This window comes from Salvelinus fontinalis, chromosome 24 (genome assembly GCF_029448725.1).
Source record: "Salvelinus fontinalis isolate EN_2023a chromosome 24, ASM2944872v1, whole genome shotgun sequence".
Lineage (NCBI taxonomy): Eukaryota > Metazoa > Chordata > Actinopteri > Salmoniformes > Salmonidae > Salvelinus > Salvelinus fontinalis.
This window is the reverse complement of record NC_074688.1, coordinates 46,369,669-46,391,466: the sequence shown is the minus strand read 5'-3', so window position 1 is coordinate 46,391,466 and position 21,798 is coordinate 46,369,669. Positions and strand designations below refer to the sequence as shown.

At 44.3% G+C, this 21,798-nt stretch overlaps 1 protein-coding gene and 1 long non-coding RNA gene across 3 annotated transcripts in view; both read left to right on the top strand.

Moving 5' to 3' along the window:
• The window catches only part of LOC129822492 (1,4-alpha-glucan-branching enzyme-like), a 355,318-nt gene that overhangs the window by 202,467 nt on the left and 131,053 nt on the right, over nt 1-21,798 (top strand). The window lies entirely within an intron of this gene.
• LOC129822493 (uncharacterized) lies at nt 15,760-21,095 on the top strand. 2 transcript variants are annotated; one of them, XR_008754492.1, is made up of 6 exons: nt 15,760-18,083; nt 18,125-18,526; nt 18,650-19,291; nt 19,449-19,969; nt 20,091-20,170; nt 20,210-21,095. It is a non-coding gene; the product is annotated as an uncharacterized LOC129822493 (long non-coding RNA). The 2 variants fall into 2 exon arrangements; XR_008754491.1 differs by having other exon boundaries at nt 19,449-20,170.

The following is a 21,798-nucleotide window of genomic DNA, read 5'->3' as shown; positions in this document are numbered from 1 at the left end:
TAATGAACTCATTAGGGGTTCAAGCAGTAAAACCATATTATGTTTTCTTCTGGTTCATCGTCATTGTTATTATACCGGTTCTTCCTGTGAGGAACATTAACATGCAAATCCCCGTGAAATGGTAAGGCAGAGAAGGTTGCAACTTGACGTGATGCTAGAGGCCCTATTGTCCACACCCTCTAATGCAATGCCATGCCAATTGTTCACAAGGTACCGCTATAACAGGTTATTGGAATTGCAAACTTTGATGACCTAGTGTCCTGAAATTCAGTGCATACTGTCGGTCCCTCTTCTCACAAGGAACACATTTGCCTCAAGGACCCATAAGGTCCGCCATGATGGATTTTCCACCATTTTGGATTTTGTGAAAAACCCTTAAATTACATCTCCTCCGGGAACCACTGGGCCGATCTCGATGAACCTTGACATATGGAATCTGTGGATGAAGGTCTCACCAACGCAATACTTTCCAGACTAGTATGTTAAACAACATGACCAATAGACATTCATGTGGATGTGGTCTGGCACATTTAACGCATATAAATCAGACACAGATATTAGTAAGACAGCGTTGATGGAAACAGGAAATCCCCGTATAATTTCAGAAATGTAGAGAAAACTATTTGTTTGTTTGACATGGTGGGATCTTTTTGTGTCGATGAAATTAATAATTTGCGAGAAATGGCAATAGAAATGCCTTTTATGCACAAATATTGATGCAATAGCCGTCATATTGAAGTAAACTTGGAGTCATGCCATGATATGATAGTACTACTACTATTATGACGTGTGAAAGCTTATAGTCACACACTATATTTACAGAAGTATGTGGACACCTCTTCAAATTAGTGGATTCTGCTATTTCAGTCACACACATGTTGCTGACAGGTGTATAAAATTCAGCACACCGCCATGCAATATCCATAGACAAACATTGGCAGTAGAATGGCCTTACTGAAGAGCTCAATGACTTTCATCGTGGCACCGTCACAGGATGCCACGTTTCCAACAAGCCAGTTCATCAAATTTCTGCCCTGCTAGAGCTGCCCTGGTCAACTGTAAGTGCTGTTCCTGTGAAGTGGAAATGTTTAGGAGCAACAATGGCTCAGCCTCTTAGTGGTAGACCACACAAGCTCACAGAACAGGACCGCCAAGTGCTGAAGAGCGTAAAAAATCATCTGTTCTCACTTGCAACACTCAATAGCGAGTTCCAAACTGCCTCAACATCACCACAAGAATTGCTCGTCATGAGTTTCACAAAATGGGTTTCCGTGGCTGAGCAGCTGCACACAAGCCTAAGATCACCATGTGCAATGCCAAGCGTCAGCTGGAGTGGTGTAAAATAAGTTCTGATGAGCTTCACGGTGATGATCTTCACGGTGATGGACGGTGATGGACGGTGATGCGCTTCACTGTGAACGACGGTGATGATCTTCACGGTGATGGACGGTGATGGACGGTGATGCGCTTCACTGTGAACGACGGTGATGAGTTTCACGGTGATGGACGGTGATGATCTTCACGGTGATGGACGGTGATGATCTTCACGGTGATGGACGGTGATGGACGGTGATGAGTTTCACGGTGATGGACGGTGATGAGCTTCACGGTGATGGACGGTGATGAGCTTCACGGTGATGGACGGTGATGAGCTTCACGGTGATGGACGGTGATGAGCCTCACGGTGATGGACGGTGATGATCCTCACGGTGATGGACGGTGATGAGCTTCACGGTGATGGACGGTGATGGACGGTGATGAACGTGATGAGCTTCACGGTGATGGACGGTGATGGACGGTGATGAGCTTCACGGTGATGGACGGTGATGAGCTTCACGGTGATGGACGGTGATGGACGGTGATGAGCTTCACGGTGATGGAGGGTGATGAGCTTCTTGGTGATGGACGGTGATGAGCTTCACGGTGATGGACGGTGATGAGCTTCTTGGTGATGAGCTTCCTAGTGATGGAGGGTGATGAGCCTCACGGTGATGGACGGTGATGAGATGGACGGTGATGGACGGTGATGAGATGGACGGTGATGGACGGTGATGAGATGGACGGTGATGGACGGTGATGGACGGTGATGAGCCTCACGGTGATGGACGGTGATGAGCTTCACAGTGATGGACGGTGATGAGCGTTACAGTGATGAACGGTGATGAGCTTCTTGGTGATGAGCTTCCTAGTGATGGAGGGTGATGAGCTTCACCGTGATGGACGGTGATGAGATGGACGGTGATGGACGGTGATGAGATGGACGGTGATGAACGGTGATGAGCTTCACAGTGATGGATGGTGATGGACGGTGATGGATGGTGATGGATGGTGATGGACGGTGATGGACGGTGATGGACGGTGATGGACGGTGATGGAGGGTGATGGAGGGTGATGGACGGTGATGGAGGGTGATGAGCTTCATGATGATAAGCTTGGTATTATGGTACTATTTGAATGCTGTTGACATGATGATCGATCCTTGGCTGCCAAATATAACATTTTAATTCAATTGATTTTATCTATATCCCATCTCATAACCCACCTGCCCACTTTATCAGTGAACTGTTGTCATGAGCCTAAAGCAGATTGGGCAAGTTTGTGATTTATCACAACAGTTTTTGTCACAAAACCATCCACAGAGTTGAAAAATGTGATGGAAACTCATTTAACTTGTATTTTTTATTTGGTACAGGGGAACTTAAACACAAAAGTGTTTTCTATGTGCGCTATGTCATCACACAAAGCCTTTTATCTGCAACAAGTCTGTTTGATGGAAGCACACCTTTTGTGGGATAGATTTTAGAATATTCACATGAAAATCTATTGCCAATTGGATGGTAACCTAGCTAAAGAGAGAGTAAAAGACATTGAAAGATCAAATCAAAAAGAGCGAGAGAGAGAGAGAGAGAGAACGGGAGAGAGAGAGAACGAGAGAGAGAGAGAACGGGAGAGAGAGAGAACGGGAGAGAGAGAGAACGGGAGAGAGAGAGAACGGGAGAGAGAGAGAACGGGAGAGAGAGAGAACGGGAGAGAGAGAGAACGGGAGAGAGAGAGAACGGGAGAGAGAGAGAACGGGAGAGAGAGAGAACGGGAGAGAGAGAGAACGGGAGAGAGAGAGAACGGGAGAGAGAGAGAACGGGAGAGAGAGAGAACGGGAGAGAGAGAGAACGGGAGAGAGAGAGAACGGGAGAGAGAGAGAACGGGAGAGAGAGAGAACGGGAGATGGAGAGAGAACGGGAGATGGAGAGAGAACGGGAGATGGAGAGAGAACGGGAGATGGAGAGAGAACGGGAGATGGAGAGAGAACGGGAGATGGAGAGAGAGAGAGAACGGGAGATGGAGAGAGAGAGAGAACGGGAGAGGGAATGGGAGAGGAAGAGAGAGAGAGAGAACGGGAGAGGGAGAGAGAGAGAATGGGAGAGGGAGAGAGAGAGAATGGGAGAGGGAGAGAGAGAGAATGGGAGAGGGAGAGAGAGAGAATGGGAGAGGGAGAGAGAGAGAATGGGAGAGGGAGAGAGAGAGAATGGGAGAGGGAGAGAGAGAGAATGGGAGAGGGAGAGAGAGAGAATGGGAGAGGGAGAGAGAGAGAATGGGAGAGGGAGAGAGAGAGAACGGGAGAGGGAGAGAGAGAGAACGGGAGAGAGAGAGAACGGGAGAGGGAGAGAGAGAGAACGGGAGAGGGAGAGAGAGAGAACGGGAGAGGGAGAGAGAGAGAACGGGAGAGGGAGAGAGAGAGAACGGGAGAGGGAGAGAGATAGAACGGGAGAGGGAGAGAGAGAGAACGGGAGAGGGAGAGAGAGAGAACGGGAGAGGGAGAGAGAGAGAACGGGAGAGGGAGAGAGAGAGAACGGGAGAGGGAGCGAGAGAGAACGGGAGAGGGAGAGAGAGAGAACGGGAGAGGGAGAGAGAGAGAACGGGAGAGGGAGAGAGAGAGAACGGGAGAGGGAGAGAGAGAAAACGGGAGAGGGAGAGAGAGAAAACGGGAGAGGGAGAGAGAGAGAACGGGAGAGGGAGAGAGAGAGAACGGGAGAGGGAGAGGCAGAGAACGGGAGAGGGAGAGGCAGAGAACGGGAGAGGGAGAGAGAGAGAACGGGAGAGGGAGAGAGAGAGAACGGGAGAGGGAGAGAGAGAGAACGGGAGAGGGAGCGAGAGAGAACGGGAGAGGGAGCGAGAGAGAACGGGAGAGGGAGCGAGAGAGAACGGGAGAGGGAGAGAGAGAGAACGGGAGAGGGAGAGAGAGAGAACGGGAGAGGGAGAGAGAGAGAACGGGAGAGGGAGAGGCAGAGAACGGGAGAGGCAGAGAACGGGAGACGGAGGGAGGGAGAGAGAGAGATGTCGGTATAGATGAAACACACAGTGCTATTTTTAGACGACATACAGTTGCTTTGCTTTTTTGAATTGCCTTGTTGTCAAGAGTTAAAACGTGGTGTTGTTCGATAACAATAAAGATGTTTGATGCTTAAGCACTCATTCATTTCCCTCCAAACCGATTCTCAGCCCAGTGTAGGTTACTGGTGTGTGCCTACTTACCAAATGTTACCCTACTGGCAGGTTGACGTTTCTTGTCATGAATCTTACCCTGTAGATAGAACCGAGCGATATCTGTTTCGTAGGCCAGCTGCAAAGTAAAACATTGTCTGAAAAAATGTATGAAAACAAATGATGAGCTTTTGGATCTTCATTTTAAGGCTAGGATTAGGATTAGGGATTAGGCGTTAGGCTTAGCAGTGAGATTTAAGGTTAGGATTAGGCGTTAGGTTTAGCAGTGTGATTTAAGGCTAGGATTAGGCGTTAGGCTTAGCAGTGAGATGTAAGGTTAGGATTAGGCGTTAGGCTTTGCAGTGAGATTTAAGGTTAGGATTAGGCGTTAGGCTTTGCAGTGAGATTTAAGGTTAGGATTAGGCGTTAGGTTTAGCAGTGTGATTTAAGGTTAGGATTAGGCGATAGGCTTAGCAGTGTGATTTAAGGTTAGGGTTAGGCTTAGCAGTGTGATTTAAGGTTAGGTTTAAAATCCGATTTCATCACTATCTGGCACAGCAACATTCTGCAGAGCTGCCTCCAGCGCAAAGGAAATGCCTGCCCTAGTCCTTATATAGTGCACAACTGTTGACCAGAGATCTAGAGGCCCGGGTCAACGGTAGTCCACCTTTAAGAGAATATTGTTCCATTTGGGACTGTGTCCTATTCACCAGTTAAAAGATGAAGTCAATGTACTCTGTATCTTAAATAATGTAATATATATATATATTATCACATCACTCGCAGTTGACATCAGTTTTCAAACAAACAAGTTAACAGCTGCTGAAGAGAAAAACATGTCTTTCGAGAAATCAATTTGGCAAATTCCCTCTTGATGTTTCAACAGTAAGTATAAGGTGAGTTGTATACTGAACCAAAATATAAACACAACATGCAAAAATTTCTAAATGTTCATAGAAGGAAACCAGTCAATTGAAATAATAAATTCATTCATTTTCTAGATTTCACATGACTATGCAGGGGCGTAGCCATGGGTGGGCTTGGGAGGACATAGGCCCACCCACTTGGGAGTCAGGCCCACCCACTGGGGAGTCAGGCCCACCCAATCAGAAATAGTTTTTCCCCACAAAGGGCTTTATTACAGACAGAAATATAAATACTCCTCAGAACCCCCCCCCCCCCACCCCCCCTCCTCAGACGATCCCACAGGTTTAGAAGCGTCCAGGGCTGGCGTGGTTACACGTGGTCTGCGGTTGTGAGGCTGGTTGGATGTACTGCCAAATTCTCAAAAATGACGCTGGAGGCGGCTAATGGTAGAGAAATGAACATTACATTTTCTGTCAACAGCTCTGTTGGACATTCCTGCAGTCAGCATGCCAATTGCACGCTCCCTCAACTTGCGACATCTGTGGCATTTAGAGTGGCCTTTTATTGTCCCCCAGCATAAGGTGCACCTGTGTAATGATCATGCTGTTTAATCAGCTTATTGATATGCCACACCTGTCAGGTGGATGGATTATCTTGACAAGTGAGAAATGCTTAATAACAGGGACATAAAGAACTATGTGCAAAAATTCATTGTGAAATAATCTTTTGTGTATATGAAACATTTCTGGCATCTTTTATTCCATCTCATGAAAAATGGAACCAACACTTTAAATGTTGCATTTATATTTTTGTCCAGAAATAGTTTTCAGAGCGAAAGCTGAGCATTTGTAAAATAATAAGTTGGCCATGAGGTGTCCAAGGATGAAGGATCAAAGGATTACATGAAGTAAAAGTCGAGGAAATCATTTTTTATTAATTCATACTAATTTCCAAAATGAACTGAGACATTTGTGAGTCACTAAACCATTGTAATTCCGCTTATGTACAGCTTTCATGCTGTGAAAGTTAATGAATTAATCAAGTAGGATATAGAAAGTGTATCGGGCTCTGCTCTCGGTGTGTGATAAGTGAAGGTGGTTATTATTGAGATGAGAGCAAGAGGTACTTTTACTGTATGTGCTGCGAGCTGTGAATGTTACATTAATGAAGGTCTTTGTACGTCTCAGTCAGGGCGCTTTATTTTCTACTATTGCTCTTAATTGCACTCCAGTAGGAATGGAAATGTCAAGGTCCCCTGAGAGAGAGAGAGAGTGAGGGAGAGAGAGAAAGAGAGTGAGGGAGAGAGAGAGAGTCTCTCCTCCTCCTGTTCTTGGCTCCAGGATGAAAAGCTGAATGAGACAGAAGGCATGTAATGGTTGTTGGATAAGAGAAACAGCACTGTTCATTTCCTTTTTTTAAAGTGTCTGTGTTCCAAATGACACACTCTTCCCTATATAAAGTGCACTACTTTTGACCAGAGCCTATAGAGCCCTGGTAAACAGTAGTGTACTATATATGAAAATGTTTGCAATTAGGAATGCACTACAAGCATTTCGCTACACTCAAATTAACATCTGCTAACCATGTGTATGTGACAAATACGATTTGATTAGATTTTTTTTTAGATGAGTAATTATGAAAACTGTCAAAGCAGTCTGACTGTAAATGAAAGGTGCACGTTCCCTCAGATGAAAGGTGCAAGTTCCCTCAGATGAAAGGTGCACGTTCCCTCAGATGAAAGGTGCAAGTTCCCTGAGATGAAAGGTGCACGTTCCCTCAGATGAAAGGTGCACGTTCCCTCAGATGAAAGGTGCACGTTCCCTCAGATGAAAGGTGCACGTTCCCTCAGATGAAAGGTGCACGGTTCCCTCAGATGAAAGGTGCACGGTTCCCTCAGATGAAAGGTGCACGTTCCCTCAGATGAAAGGTGCACGTTCCCTCAGATGAAAGGTGCACGGTTCCCTCAGATGAAAGGTGCACGGTTCCCTCAGATGAAAGGTGCACGTTCCCTCAGATGAAAGGTGCACGTTCCCTCAGATGAAAGGTGCACGTTCCCTCAGATGAAAGGTGCACGGTTCCTTCAGATGAAAGGTGCACGGTTCCTTCAGATGAAAGGTGCACGGTTCCCTCAGATGAAAGGTGCACGGTTCCCTCAGATGAAAGGTGCAAGTTCCCTCAGATGAAAGGTGCACGTTCGCTCAGATGAAAGGTGCACGGTTCCCTCAGATGAAAGGTGCACGGTTCCCTCAGATGAAAGGTGCACGGTTCCCTCAGATGAAAGGTGCACGGTTCCCTCAGATGAAAGGTGCACGGTTCCCTCAGATGAAAGGTGCACGGTTCCCTCAGATGAAAGGTGCACGGTTCCCTCAGATGAAAGGTGCACGTTCCCTCAGATCAGCGGGGCAGAATGTGAGTCTTACAGGACCTTACAGTCTAGTGCTACGGAGTCATTATTCAGGATCAACACTACCTTTTGTCATGCTTTCTTAATAAAGTGGAGGCCAATTCAACTGAGACACATTGTTTCTGCCTATATAACTTTTAAAGCACATTGTCCTCTTCCTGACAGACTATATAGTGCACTACTAGGGCTCCCGTATAGCACAACACTGGGAAAAACACTAGACCTGGATTCAATGAATTCTGCATGATATCTGGTTCTAGAAGCATGATTTCTGGTTCTAGAAGCATGATATCTGGTTCTAGAAGCATGACATCTGGTTCTAGAAGCATGATATCTGGTTCTAGAAGCATGACATCTGGTTCTAGAAGCATGACATCTGGTTCTGGAAGCATGACATCTGGTTCTAGAAGCATGACATCTGGTTCTAGAAGCATGACATCTGGTTCTAGATGGTTCTAGAAGTTCAGAAAACAAGTGGAGTAGTTAATATACACATTTGATCTCTCATTCTCTTTCTTTCTCTTCCCCCACGTTTGAAAAACTAAAACTATAATGAAACTATTGTCTTTGAATCCCAAATAAAATAATAAACATGAATTATGTTGATTTTCAGTTTTTTGTTTTCCTAACTTTGGGCAAAAATTAAATGAGGTTTTCAAGCTGTTCTTTCTAATGTAATTTTCAGGCTTTTATTTCTAATGGGGACATCACTGTCTACCTAGTGTAGACAGACATCACTATCTACATAGTCTAGACAGATATCACTGTCTACCTAGTCTAGACAGATATCACTATCTACCTAGTGTAGACAGATATCACTGTCTACCTAGTCTAGACAGATATCACTGTCTACCTAGTCTAGACAGATATCACTGTCTACCTAGTGTAGACAGACATCACTATCTACCTAGTGTAGACAGATATCACTATCTACCTAGTGTAGACAGACATCACTATCTACCTAGTGTAGACAGACAGATATCACTGTCTACCTAGTGTAGACAGACAGATGTCACTGTCTACCTAGTGTAGACAGATATCACTATCTACCTAGTCTAGACAGATATCACTGTCTACCTAGTCTAGACAGATATCACTATCTACCTAGTCTAGACAGATATCACTGTCTACCTAGTCTAGACAGATATCACTGTCTACCTAGTCTAGACAGATATCACTGTCTACCTAGTCTAGACAGATATCACTGTCTACCTAGTCTAGACAGATATCACTATCTACCTAGTCTAGACAGATATCACTGTCTACCTAGTCTAGACAGACATCACTATCTACCTAGTCTAGACAGATATCACTATCACTCTAGTGTAGACAGACATCACTATCTACCTAGTCTAGACAGACAGATATCACTATCTACCTAGTGTAGACAGACATCACTATCTACCTAGTCTAGACAGACAGATATCACTATCTACCTAGTGTAGACAGACATCACTATCTACCTAGTCTAGACAGACAGATATCACTATCTACCTAGTGTAGACAGACATCACTGTCTACCTAGTCTAGACAGATATCACTGTCTACCTAGTCTAGACAGATATCACTGTCTACCTAGTGTAGACAGACAGATATCACTGTCTACCTAGTGTAGACAGACAGATATCACTGTCTACCTAGTGTAGACAGACAGATATCACTGTCTACCTAGTCTAGACAGACAGATATCACTATCTACCTAGTGTAGACAGACATCACTATCTACCTAGTGTAGACAGACATCACTATCTACCTAGTCTAGACAGATATCACTGTCTACCTAGTCTAGACAGATATCACTGTCTACCTAGTCTAGACAGATATCACTGTCTACCTAGTGTAGACAGACAGATATCACTGTCTACCTAGTGTAGACAGACAGATATCACTGTCTACCTAGTGTAGACAGACAGATATCACTATCTACCTAGTGTAGACAGACATCACTATCTACCTAGTGTAGACAGGCATCACTGTCTACCTAGTCTAGACAGACAGATATCACTATCTACCTAGTCTAGACAGATATCACTATCTACCTAGTCTAGACAGATATCACTGTCTACCTAGTCTAGACAGACAGATATCACTGTCTACCTAGTCTAGACAGACATCACTGTCTACCTAGTGTAGACAGACATCACTATCTACCTAGTGTAGACAGACATCACTATCTACGTAGTCTAGACAGATATCACTATCTACCTAGTCTAGACAGATATCACTATCTACCTAGTCTAGACAGATATCACTATCTACCTAGTGTAGACAGACATCACTATCTACCTAGTGTAGACAGATATCACTATCTACCTAGTGTAGACAGATATCACTGTCTACCTAGTCTAGACAGATATCACTGTCTACCTAGTGTAGACAGACATCACTATCTACCTAGTGTAGACAGACATCACTGTCTACCTAGTCTAGACAGATATCACTGTCTACCTAGTCTAGACAGATATCACTGTCTACCTAGTCTAGACAGATATCACTGTCTACCTAGTCTAGACAGATATCACTGTCTACCTAGTCTAGACAGATATCACTGTCTACCTAGTCTAGACAGATATCACTGTCTACCTAGTCTAGACAGATATCACTGTCTACCTAGTCTAGACAGATATCACTGTCTACCTAGTCTAGACAGATATCACTGTCTACCTAGTCTAGACAGATATCACTGTCTACCTAGTCTAGACAGATATCACTGTCTACCTAGTCTAGACAGATATCACTGTCTACCTAGTCTAGACAGATATCACTGTCTACCTAGTCTAGACAGATATCACTGTCTACCTAGTCTAGACAGATATCACTGTCTACCTAGTCTAGACAGATATCACTGTCTACCTAGTCTAGACAGATATCACTGTCTACCTAGTCTAGACAGATATCACTGTCTACCTAGTCTAGACAGATATCACTGTCTACCTAGTCTAGACAGATATCACTGTCTACCTAGTCTAGACAGACATCACTGTCTACCTAGTCTAGACAGACATCACTATCTACCTAGTCTAGACAGATATCACTATCACTCTAGTGTAGACAGACATCACTATCTACCTAGTCTAGACAGACAGATATCACTATCTACCTAGTGTAGACAGACATCACTATCTACCTAGTCTAGACAGATATCACTGTCTACCTAGTCTAGACAGATATCACTGTCTACCTAGTCTAGACAGATATCACTGTCTACCTAGTGTAGACAGACAGATATCACTGTCTACCTAGTGTAGACAGACAGATATCACTGTCTACCTAGTCTAGACAGACAGACATCACTATCTACCTAGTGTAGACAGACATCACTATCTACCTAGTGTAGACAGACATCACTGTCTACCTAGTCTAGACAGACAGATATCACTATCTACCTAGTCTAGACAGATATCACGATCTACCTAGTCTAGACAGATATCACTGTCTACCTAGTCTAGACAGACAGATATCACTGTCTACCTAGTCCAGACAGACATCACTGTCTACCTAGTGTAGACAGACATCACTATCTACCTAGTGTAGACAGATATCACTGTCTACCTAGTCTAGACAGATATCACTGTCTACCTAGTCTAGACAGATATCACTGTCTACCTAGTCTAGACAGATATCACTGTCTACCTAGTCAAGACAGATATCACTGTCTACCTAGTCTAGACAGATATCACTGTCTACCTAGTCTAGACAGATATCACTGTCTACCTAGTCTAGACAGATATCACTGTCTACCTAGTCTAGACAGATATCACTGTCTACCTAGTCTAGACAGATATCACTGTCTACCTAGTCTAGACAGATATCACTGTCTACCTAGTCTAGACAGATATCACTGTCTACCTAGTCTAGACAGATATCACTGTCTACCTAGTCTAGACAGATATCACTGTCTACCTAGTCTAGACAGATATCACTGTCTACCTAGTCTAGACAGACATCACTATCTACCTAGTCTAGACAGATATCACTATCACTCTAGTGTAGACAGACATCACTATCTACCTAGTCTAGACAGACAGATATCACTATCTACCTAGTGTAGACAGACATCACTATCTACCTAGTCTAGACAGACAGATATCACTATCTACCTAGTGTAGACAGACATCACTATCTACCTAGTCTAGACAGACAGATATCACTATCTACCTAGTGTAGACAGACATCACTATCTACCCAGTCTAGACAGATATCACTGTCTACCTAGTCTAGACAGATATCACTGTCTACCTAGTCTAGACAGATATCACTGTCTACCTAGTGTAGACAGACAGATATCACTGTCTACCTAGTGTAGACAGACAGATATCACTGTCTACCTAGTCTAGACAGACAGATATCACTATCTACCTAGTGTAGACAGACATCACTATCTACCTAGTGTAGACAGACATCACTATCTACCTAGTCTAGACAGATATCACTGTCTACCTAGTCTAGACAGATATCACTGTCTACCTAGTCTAGACAGATATCACTGTCTACCTAGTGTAGACAGACAGATATCACTGTCTACCTAGTGTAGACAGACAGATATCACTGTCTACCTAGTCTAGACAGACAGATATCACTATCTACCTAGTGTAGACAGACATCACTATCTACCTAGTGTAGACAGACATCACTGTCTACCTAGTCTAGACAGACAGATATCACTATCTACCTAGTCTAGACAGATATCACGATCTACCTAGTCTAGACAGATATCACTGTCTACCTAGTCTAGACAGATATCACTGTCTACCTAGTCTAGACAGACAGATATCACTGTCTACCTAGTCTAGACAGACATCACTGTCTACCTAGTGTAGACAGACATCACTATCTACCTAGTGTAGACAGACATCACTATCTACCTAGTCTAGACAGATATCACTGTCTACCTAGTCTAGACAGATATCACTGTCTACCTAGTGTAGACAGACATCACTATCTACCTAGTCTAGACAGATAGCACTATCACTCTAGTCTAGACAGATAGCACTATCTACCTAGTGTAGACAGACATCACTATCTACCTAGTGTAGAGAGACATCACTATCTACCTAGTCTAGACAGATATCACTGTCTACCTAGTCTAGACAGATAGCACTATCACTCTAGTGTAGACAGACATTACTGTCTACCTAGTGTAGACAGACATCACTATCTACCTAGTGTAGACAGACATCACTATCTACGTAGTCTAGACAGATATCACTATCTACCTAGTCTAGACAGATATAACTATCTACCTAGTCTAGACAGATATCACTGTCTACCTAGTGTAGACAGACATCACTATCTACCTAGTGTAGACAGATATCACTATCTACCTAGTGTAGACAGATATCACTGTCTACCTAGTCTAGACAGATATCACTGTCTACCTAGTGTAGACAGACATCACTATCTACCTAGTGTAGACAGACATCACTATCTACCTAGTGTAGACAGATATCACTGTCTACCTAGTCTAGACAGATATCACTGTCTACCTAGTGTAGACAGATATCACTGTCTACCTAGTCTAGACAGATATCACTGTCTACCTAGTCTAGACAGATATCACTGTCTACCTAGTCTAGACAGATATCACTGTCTACCTAGTCTAGACAGATATCACTGTCTACCTAGTCTAGACAGATATCACTGTCTACCTAGTCTAGACAGATATCACTATCTACCTAGTCTAGACAGATATCACTGTCTACCTAGTCTAGACAGATATCACTGTCTACCTAGTCTAGACAGATATCACTGTCTACCTAGTGTAGACAGATATCACTGTCTACCTAGTGTAGACAGACATCACTATCTACCTAGTCTAGACAGATAGCACTATCACTCTAGTCTAGACAGATATCACTATCTACCTAGTGTAGACAGACATCACTATCTACCTAGTGTAGAGAGACATCACTATCTACCTAGTCTAGACAGATATCACTGTCTACCTAGTCTAGACAGATAGCACTATCACTCTAGTCTAGACAGACATATATCACTATCTACCTAGTCTAGACAGATATCATTATCTACCTAGTCTAGACAGACATCACTATCTACCTAGTGTAGACATACATCACTATCTACCTAGTGTAGACAGATATCACTGTCTACCTAGTCTAGACAGACATATATCACTGTCTACCTAGTCTAGACAGACAGATATCACTGTCTACCTAGTCTAGACAGACAGATATCACTGTCTACCTAGTCTAGACAGACAGATATCACTGTCTACCTAGTCTAGACAGACAGATATCACTGTCTACCTAGTCTAGACAGACAGACATCCCACAATGCCTTCTAATGGTTCACCACAGAAATAATTCCCCGGAACACAAGGTAGTAGAACCATATCGCCACAGAGTTTCTAAACTACTAAAACATATTTGATATTGCCGTACAGTGGCAAGAAAAAGTATGTGAACCATTTGGAATGATCTGGATTTCTGCATAAGTTGATCGTACAATTTGATCTGCTCTTCATTTACGTCACAACAACAGACAACCACAGTCTGCTTAAACTAATAACACACCAATTATTGTCTTTTTCTTGTCTATATTGAATACATCATTTAAACATTCACAGTGTAAGTTGGAAAAAGTATGTGTACCCCTAGGCTAATGACTAATGACCAAAAGCTAATTGGAGTCAGGAGTCAGCTAACCTGGAGTCTAATCATTGAGACGAGATTGGAGATGTTGGTTAGAGCTGCCCTGCCCTATAAAAAACACTTACAAAATGTGAGTTCGCTATTCACAAGATGCATTGCCTGATGTGAACCATGGCTCGGACAAAAGAGATCTCAGAATACCCAAGATATAAGAATTGTTGACTTGCATAAAGCTGGAAAGGGTTACAAAAGTAACTCTAAAAGCCTTGATGTTCATCAGTCCACGGTAAGACAAATTGTCTATAAATGGAGAAAGTTCAGCACTGTTGCTACTCTCCCTGGGAGTGTCCATCCTGCAAAGATGACTGCAAAGAGCACAGTTCAGAATGCTCAATAAGGTTAAGAAGAATGTTAGACTGTCAGCCAAAGACTTCTCTACCGCTCTAATCTCAGGAACATGCTAACATCTCTGTTGACGAGTATACAATACTTAAAACACTAAACAAGAATGGTGTTCATGGGAGGACACCACAGAAGAAGCCACTGCTGTCCAACAAAAAAAAACATTTCTGCACGTCTGGAGTTCGCAAAAGAGCATCTGGATGTTTCACAGCGCTACTGGCAAAATATTCTGTGGACAGATGAAACTACAGTTGAGTTGTTTGGAAGGAACACAACACTATGTGTGGAGAAAAAAAGGCACAGCACACCAACACCAAAACCTCATCTCAACTGTAAAGTATGGTGGAGGGAGCATCATGGTTTGGGGCTGCTTTGCTGCTTCAGGGCCTGGAAAAGCTTGCTATCATCGACGGAAAAAATGAATTCCCAAGTTTATCAAGACATTTTGCAGGAGAATGTAAGGCTATCTGTCCGCCAAATTGAAGCTCAACAGAAGTTGGGTAGTGCAGCAGGACAACGACCCAAAACACAGAAGTAAATCAACAACAGAATGGCTTCAACAGAAGAAAATGCATCTTCTGGAGTGGCCCAGTCAGAGTACTGACCTCAACCCGATTGAGAAGCTGTGGTATGACCTCGTGAGCAGTTAACACCAGACATCCCAAGAATATTGCTGAACTGATATAGTTTTGTGTAGAGCAAGGTCCGATATATATAGGAGCAGTACTCTGTGACATCACTTACTGAAACAGGAGGTAAAAAATAATAATTTATAACGTAGTTTCACAATATTAACATTCAATGTATCAAAATATATGATCCTACACAGGGAATGCGACAGTAATATACATACAATATTCATTTAGGATTTAAAACATTTTTTGGGGGGGACATATTGAAACTATGAAAACGGTTTCAAGTCAAACTCCTCGAGGAGACCATGTGTGTCGGTACTGTGATTCCCTTTGAAGACGTTTCCTCTCAATGTCCCCCCCCCCCCCCCCCCCCCCGCATGACATCTTGACCATTTCTATTCCAATGTATCTCAGAGAACTAATAGGATGTCCAGCTTGTACAAAATGAGCAGCAACCGGATGTTTTTGTCTCTCCTGTCCGTATATTGCTGCGGTGCTCACTGATCCGTGTCTTAAGGCTTCTACAGGGTTTTCCCTATGTAAGATTTCATTTATGCAGAAGTCCAGGTAATTCCAAAGGGTTCACATACGTTTTCTTGCCACTTTAGCTAGCCAGCGTAATGACTTAGCCATCATCTAACACAATGTACACTTAATGTCTTCAAATAGAAAAGGTTAAAGACACGCCCTGAAAGGCAGAGTGATGTATGACGTGGATGTACAGAACGCCATCCCGGTTAAAACTAGACTTTTCCGTACGACTACTGTAAAGCATGGGAGGAGACTGTTATACCCATCTCTGTGGGAGTTGACTTGCCACTGGAAGTTTGCGAAAAGTGTTGAACTGTTCTTCAAACTCTTCTTAGCGGTTAAGAGCGTTGGGCCAGTAACCGAAAGGTAGCTGGTTTGAATCCTCGAGCCGACTAAGTGAAAAATCTGCAGATGTGCCCTTGAGCAAGGCACTTAAGACTCATTGTTTCTGTAAGTCGCTCTGGATAAGAGTGTCGGCTAAATGAGACCATCTGCTAATTCCATTGAAGATGTATAGAGATCGTAACGTTATATCTGTGCCATTATGGCACCTTCTGAAAGCACGGGCAGCTTTCACAGCTTTCTAATATATACATTTAAACATTATTTTAAAACGATTTAAATATAATACGTAGAAATGTTGTGGGACTATAGTAGAGGAAGAATCCATATTTTTTTTTTAGATTTGAGTATTTATTTGGTCATTATGTTAGTATATTGTGTATGTTTGTAATAGTGTGTTATATGTGGAAATGTGTTCGTATTATAAATTGTATTTTAATGTTTTAAGGACTCTTGGAAGATTAGTCCAAATGGGGACTAATCCAAATAAAATCTCCATTTTAAAGTAGTTGTTAATATTGATGGCTGCGATGGAGTCTTAAACCACATTGTTTCTTTCTATGGCTGTCATATAGCTTAAATTCATTTACAACTTGACAAATCAGTTTGAAGCACAAGACAATGCTCCGCTCATTGACTGATCGATCCCAACCCATAGGAATCCCCCACCCCAGTGGACTACTTTAAAATGGTCGAAGCCCTGAATGGCAATGGACGGGCAAAAGCTGGTTATTTCCATGTAATGATCTTCATGGAACAGGGAAGCACGTCACTCCCTTTTCCGGTTGTTGCCCTGGCGCCATCATCCCCACCGGACACAAAACAGTAGCAATCTAGCGAGAGGTTGTTTTTAATGAGTGCAATTTTCAAGTGGTTTGTTTGCATTATCTGCCTTCACTAAAGTAGAGCAGTACTAGGAGAACCCTAGAGAGTAAACAGGAGAGTAGAGAGGTACTAGGAAAACCCTAGAGAGTAAACAGGAGAGTAGAGAGGTACTAGGAGAACCCTAGAGAGTAAACAGGAGAGTAGAGAGGTACTAGGAGAACCCTAGAGAGTAAACAGGAGAGCAGAGAGGTACTAGGAGAACCCTAGAGAGTAAACAGGAGAGTAGAGAGGTACTAGGAGAACCCTAGAGAGTAAACAGGAGAGTAGAGAGGTACTAGGAGAACCCTAGAGAGTAAACAGGAGAGCAGAGAGGTACTAGGAGAACCCTAGAGAGTAAACAGGAGAGCAGAGAGGTACTAGGAGAACCCTAGAGAGTAAACAGGAGAGTAGAGAGGTACTAGGAGAACCCTAGAGAGTAAACAAGAGAGTAGAGAGGTACTAGGAGAACCCTAGAGAGTAAACAGGAGAGTAGAGAGGTACTAGGATAACCCTAGAGAGTAAACAGGAGAGCAGAGAGGTACTAGGAGAACCCTAGAGAGTAAACAGGAGAGTAGAGAGGTACTAGGAGAACCCTAGAGAGTAAACAGGAGAGTAGAGAGGTACTAGGAGAACCCTAGAGAGTAAACAGGAGAGCAGAGAGGTACTAGGAGAACCCTAGAGAGTAAACAGGAGAGTAGAGAGGTACTAGGAGAACCCTAGAGAGTAAACAGGAGAGCAGAGAGGTACTAGGAGAACCCTAGAGAGTAAACAGGAGAGCAGAGAGGTACTAGGAGAACCCTAGAGAGTAAACAGGAGAGCAGAGAGGTACTAGGAGAACCCTAGAGAGTAAACAGGAGAGTAGAGAGGTACTAGGAGAACCCTAGAGAGTAAACAAGAGAGTAGAGAGGTACTAGGAGAACCCTAGAGAGTAAACAGGAGAGTAGAGAGGTACTAGGATAACCCTAGAGAGTAAACAGGAGAGCAGAGAGGTACTAGGAGAACCCTAGAGAGTAAACAGGAGAGTAGAGAGGTACTAGGAGAACCCTAGAGAGTAAACAGGAGAGTAGAGGTACTAGGAGAACCCTAGAGAGTAAACAGGAGAGTAGAGGTACTAGGAGAACCCTAGAGAGTAAACAGGAGAGTAGAGAGGTACTAGGAGAACCCTAGAGAGTAAACAGGAGAGTAGAGAGGTACTAGGAGAACCCTAGAGAGTAAACAGGAGAGTAGAGAGGTACTAGGAGAACCCTAGAGAGTAAACAGGAGAGTAGAGGTACTAGGAGAACCCTAGAGAGTAAACAGGAGAGTAGAGAGGGACTAGGAGAACCCTAGAGAGTAAACAGGAGTGTAGAGAGGTCCTAGGAGAACCCTAGAGAGTAAACAGGAGAGTAGAGGTACTAGGAGAACCCTAGAGAGTAAACAGGAGAGTAGAGAGGTACTAGGATAACCCTAGAGAGTAAACAGGAGAGTAGAGAGGTACTAGGAGAACCCTAGAGAGTAAACAGGAGAATAGAGAGGTACTAGGAGAACCCTAGAGAGTAAACAGGAGAGTAGAGGTACTAGGAGAACCCTAGAGAGTAAACAGGAGAGTAGAGAGGTACTAGGAGAACCCTAGAGAGTAAACAGGAGAGTAGAGGTACTAGGAGAACCCTAGAGAGTAAACAGGAGAGTAGAGGTACTAGGAGAACCCTAGAGAGTAAACAGGAGAGTAGAGAGGTACTAGGAGAACCCTAGAGAGTAAACAGGAGAGTAGAGAGGTACTAGGAGAACCCTAGAGAGTAAACAGGAGAGTAGAGAGGTACTAGGAGAACCCTAGAGAGTAAACAGGAGAGTAGAGGTACTAGGAGAACCCTAGAGAGTAAACAGGAGAGTAGAGAGGGACTAGGAGAACCCTAGAGAGTAAACAGGAGTGTAGAGAGGTCCTAGGAGAACCCTAGAGAGTAAACAGGAGAGTAGAGGTACTAGGAGAACCCTAGAGAGTAAACAGGAGAGTAGAGAGGTACTAGGAGAACCCTAGAGAGTAAACAGGAGAGTAGAGAGGTACTAGGAGAACCCTAGAGAGTAAACAGGAGAGTAGAGGTATTAGGAGAACCCTAGAGAGTAAACAGGAGAGTAGAGAGGTACTAGGAGAACCCTAGAGAGTAAACAGGAGAGTAGAGGTACTAGGAGAACCCTAGAGAGTAAACAGGAGAGTAGAGGTACTAGGAGAACCCTAGAGAGTAAACAGGAGAGTAGAGGTACTAGGAGAACCCTAGAGAGTAAACAGGAGAGTAGAGAGGTACTAGGAGACCCTAGAGAGTAAACAGGAGAGTAGAGAGGTACTAGGAGAACCCTAGAGAGTAAACAGGAGATTAGAGAGGTACTAGGAGAACCCTAGAGAGTAAACAGGAGAGTAGAGAGGTACTATGAGAACCCTAGAGAATAAACAGGAGAGTAGAGGTATTAGGAGAACCCTAGAGAGTAAACAGGAGAGTAGAGAGGTACTAGGAGAACCCTAGAGAGTAAACAGGAGAGTAGAGGTACTAGGAGAACCCTAGAGAGTAAACAGGAGAGTAGAGGTACTAGGAGAACCCTAGAGAGTAAACAGGAGAGTAGAGGGGTACTAGGAGAACCCTAGAGAGTAAACAGGAGAGTAGAGGTACTAGGAGAACCCTAGAGAGTAAACAGGAGAGTAGAGGTACTAGGAGAACCCTAGAGAGTAAACAGGAGAGTTGAGCGGTACTACGAGAACCATAGAGAGTAAACAGGAGTAGAGGTACTAGGAGAACCCTAGAGAGTAAACAGGAGAGTAGAGATGTACTAGGAGAAGCCTAGAGAGTAAACAGGAGAGTAGAGAGGTACTAGCAGAACCCTAGAGAGTAAACAGCAGAGTAGAGCGGTACTAGGAGAACCCTAGAGAGTAAACAGGAGAGTAGAGGTACTAGGATAACCCTGGAGAGTAAGCAGGATAGTAGAGAGGTACTAGGAGAACCCTAGAGAGTAAACAGGAGAGTAGAGAGGTACTAGGAGAACCCTAGAGAGTAAACAGGAGAGTAGAGGTATTAGGAGAACCCTAGAGAGTAAACAGGAGAGTAGAGGTACTAGGAGAACCCTAGAGAGTAAACAGGAGAGTAGAGCGGTACTAGGAGAACCCTAGAGAGTAAACAGGAGAGTGGAGAGGTACTAGGAGAACCCTAGAGAGTAAACAGGAGAGTAGAGAGGCACTAGGATAACCCTAGAGAGTAAACAGGAGAGTAGAGAGGTATTAGGATAACCCTAGAGAGTAAACAGGAGAGTAGAGAGGTATTAGGAGAACCCTAGAGAGTAAACAAGAGAGTAGAGGTACTAGGAGAACCCTAGAGAGAAGAGGCAGAATGGCACCCTATTCCTATTAAATTGCAATATTTTTTACCAGTGTTTTTTGTTAAAAGTAGGGCACTGTAAAGGGATTAGGGTGTCTTTTAGCAAGCAGATTCAGTGTAAGCAAGCGGAGCCAGGAGTGATTGAGTCTACTGCCACCATCTCACCCTGATGCACCTCCCACCCTACCCATGCTGCCTCCCCAACCTGCTTCCCTCTCATCCTCCCTCCTTCAGCATCCTCCCAGCCTACCTTCCACTTTCCTTCCTCCCTACCTCTCCAGCTTACCCCTCTCCTCTCTCTATGTCTCTCTCTCCCTCTATGTCTCTCTCTATGTCTCTCTCTCTCCACCCTGCCTCTGTGTTCTGACTGGCCACTTAATCAATGGTAATGAGCGGCTCACACATCTTCCTCTACAGGCCCTGTGTCAGGAGACAACCAGGACATGTCCCTCTTTAATTAGGCAGAACCAACATAATAGTACTGTTTGGGAGGAGGGGCAGAACCAACATAATGGTACTGTTCAGGAGGAGAGGTCACAGGGCTATAGGAGGAGGAGGAGAGGTCACAGGGCTATAGGAGGAGGAGGAGAGGTCACAGAGCTATAGGAGAAGGAGAGGTCACAGGGCTATAGGAGGAGGAGGAGAGGTCACAGGGCTGTAGGAGGAGAAGGAGAGGTCACATGGCTATAGGAGGAGGAGGAGAGGTCACAGGGCTATAGGAGGAGAAGGAGAGGTCACAGGGCTATAGGAGGAGAAGAGGAGGTCACAGGGCTATAGGAGGAGGAGGAGAGGTCACAGGGCTATAGGAGGAGAAGGAGAGGTCACAGGGCTATAGGAGGAGGAGGAGAGGTCACAGGGCTATAGGAGGAGAAGGAGAGGTCACAGGGCTATAGGAGGAGAAGGAGAGGTCACAGGGCTATAGGAGGAGGAGGAGAGGTCACAGGGCTATAGGAGGAGGAGGAGAGATCACAGGGCTATAGGAGGAGAAGGAGAGGTCACAGGGCTATAGGAGGAGAAGGAGAGGTCACAGGGCTATAGGAGGAGAGGTCACAGGGCTATAGGAGGATAAGGAGAGGTCACAGGGCTATATGAGGAGAGGTCACAGGGCTATAGGAGGAGGAGGAGAGGTCACAGGGCTATAGGAGGAGGAGAGGTCACAGGGCTATAGGAGGAGGAGAGGTCACAGGGCTATAGGAGGAGGAGAGGTCACATGGCTATAGGAGGAGGAGGAGAGAACACAGGGCTATAGGAGGAGAAGGAGAGGTCACAGGGCTATAGGAGGAGGAGGAGAGGTCACAGGGCTATAGGAGGAGAGGTCACAGGGC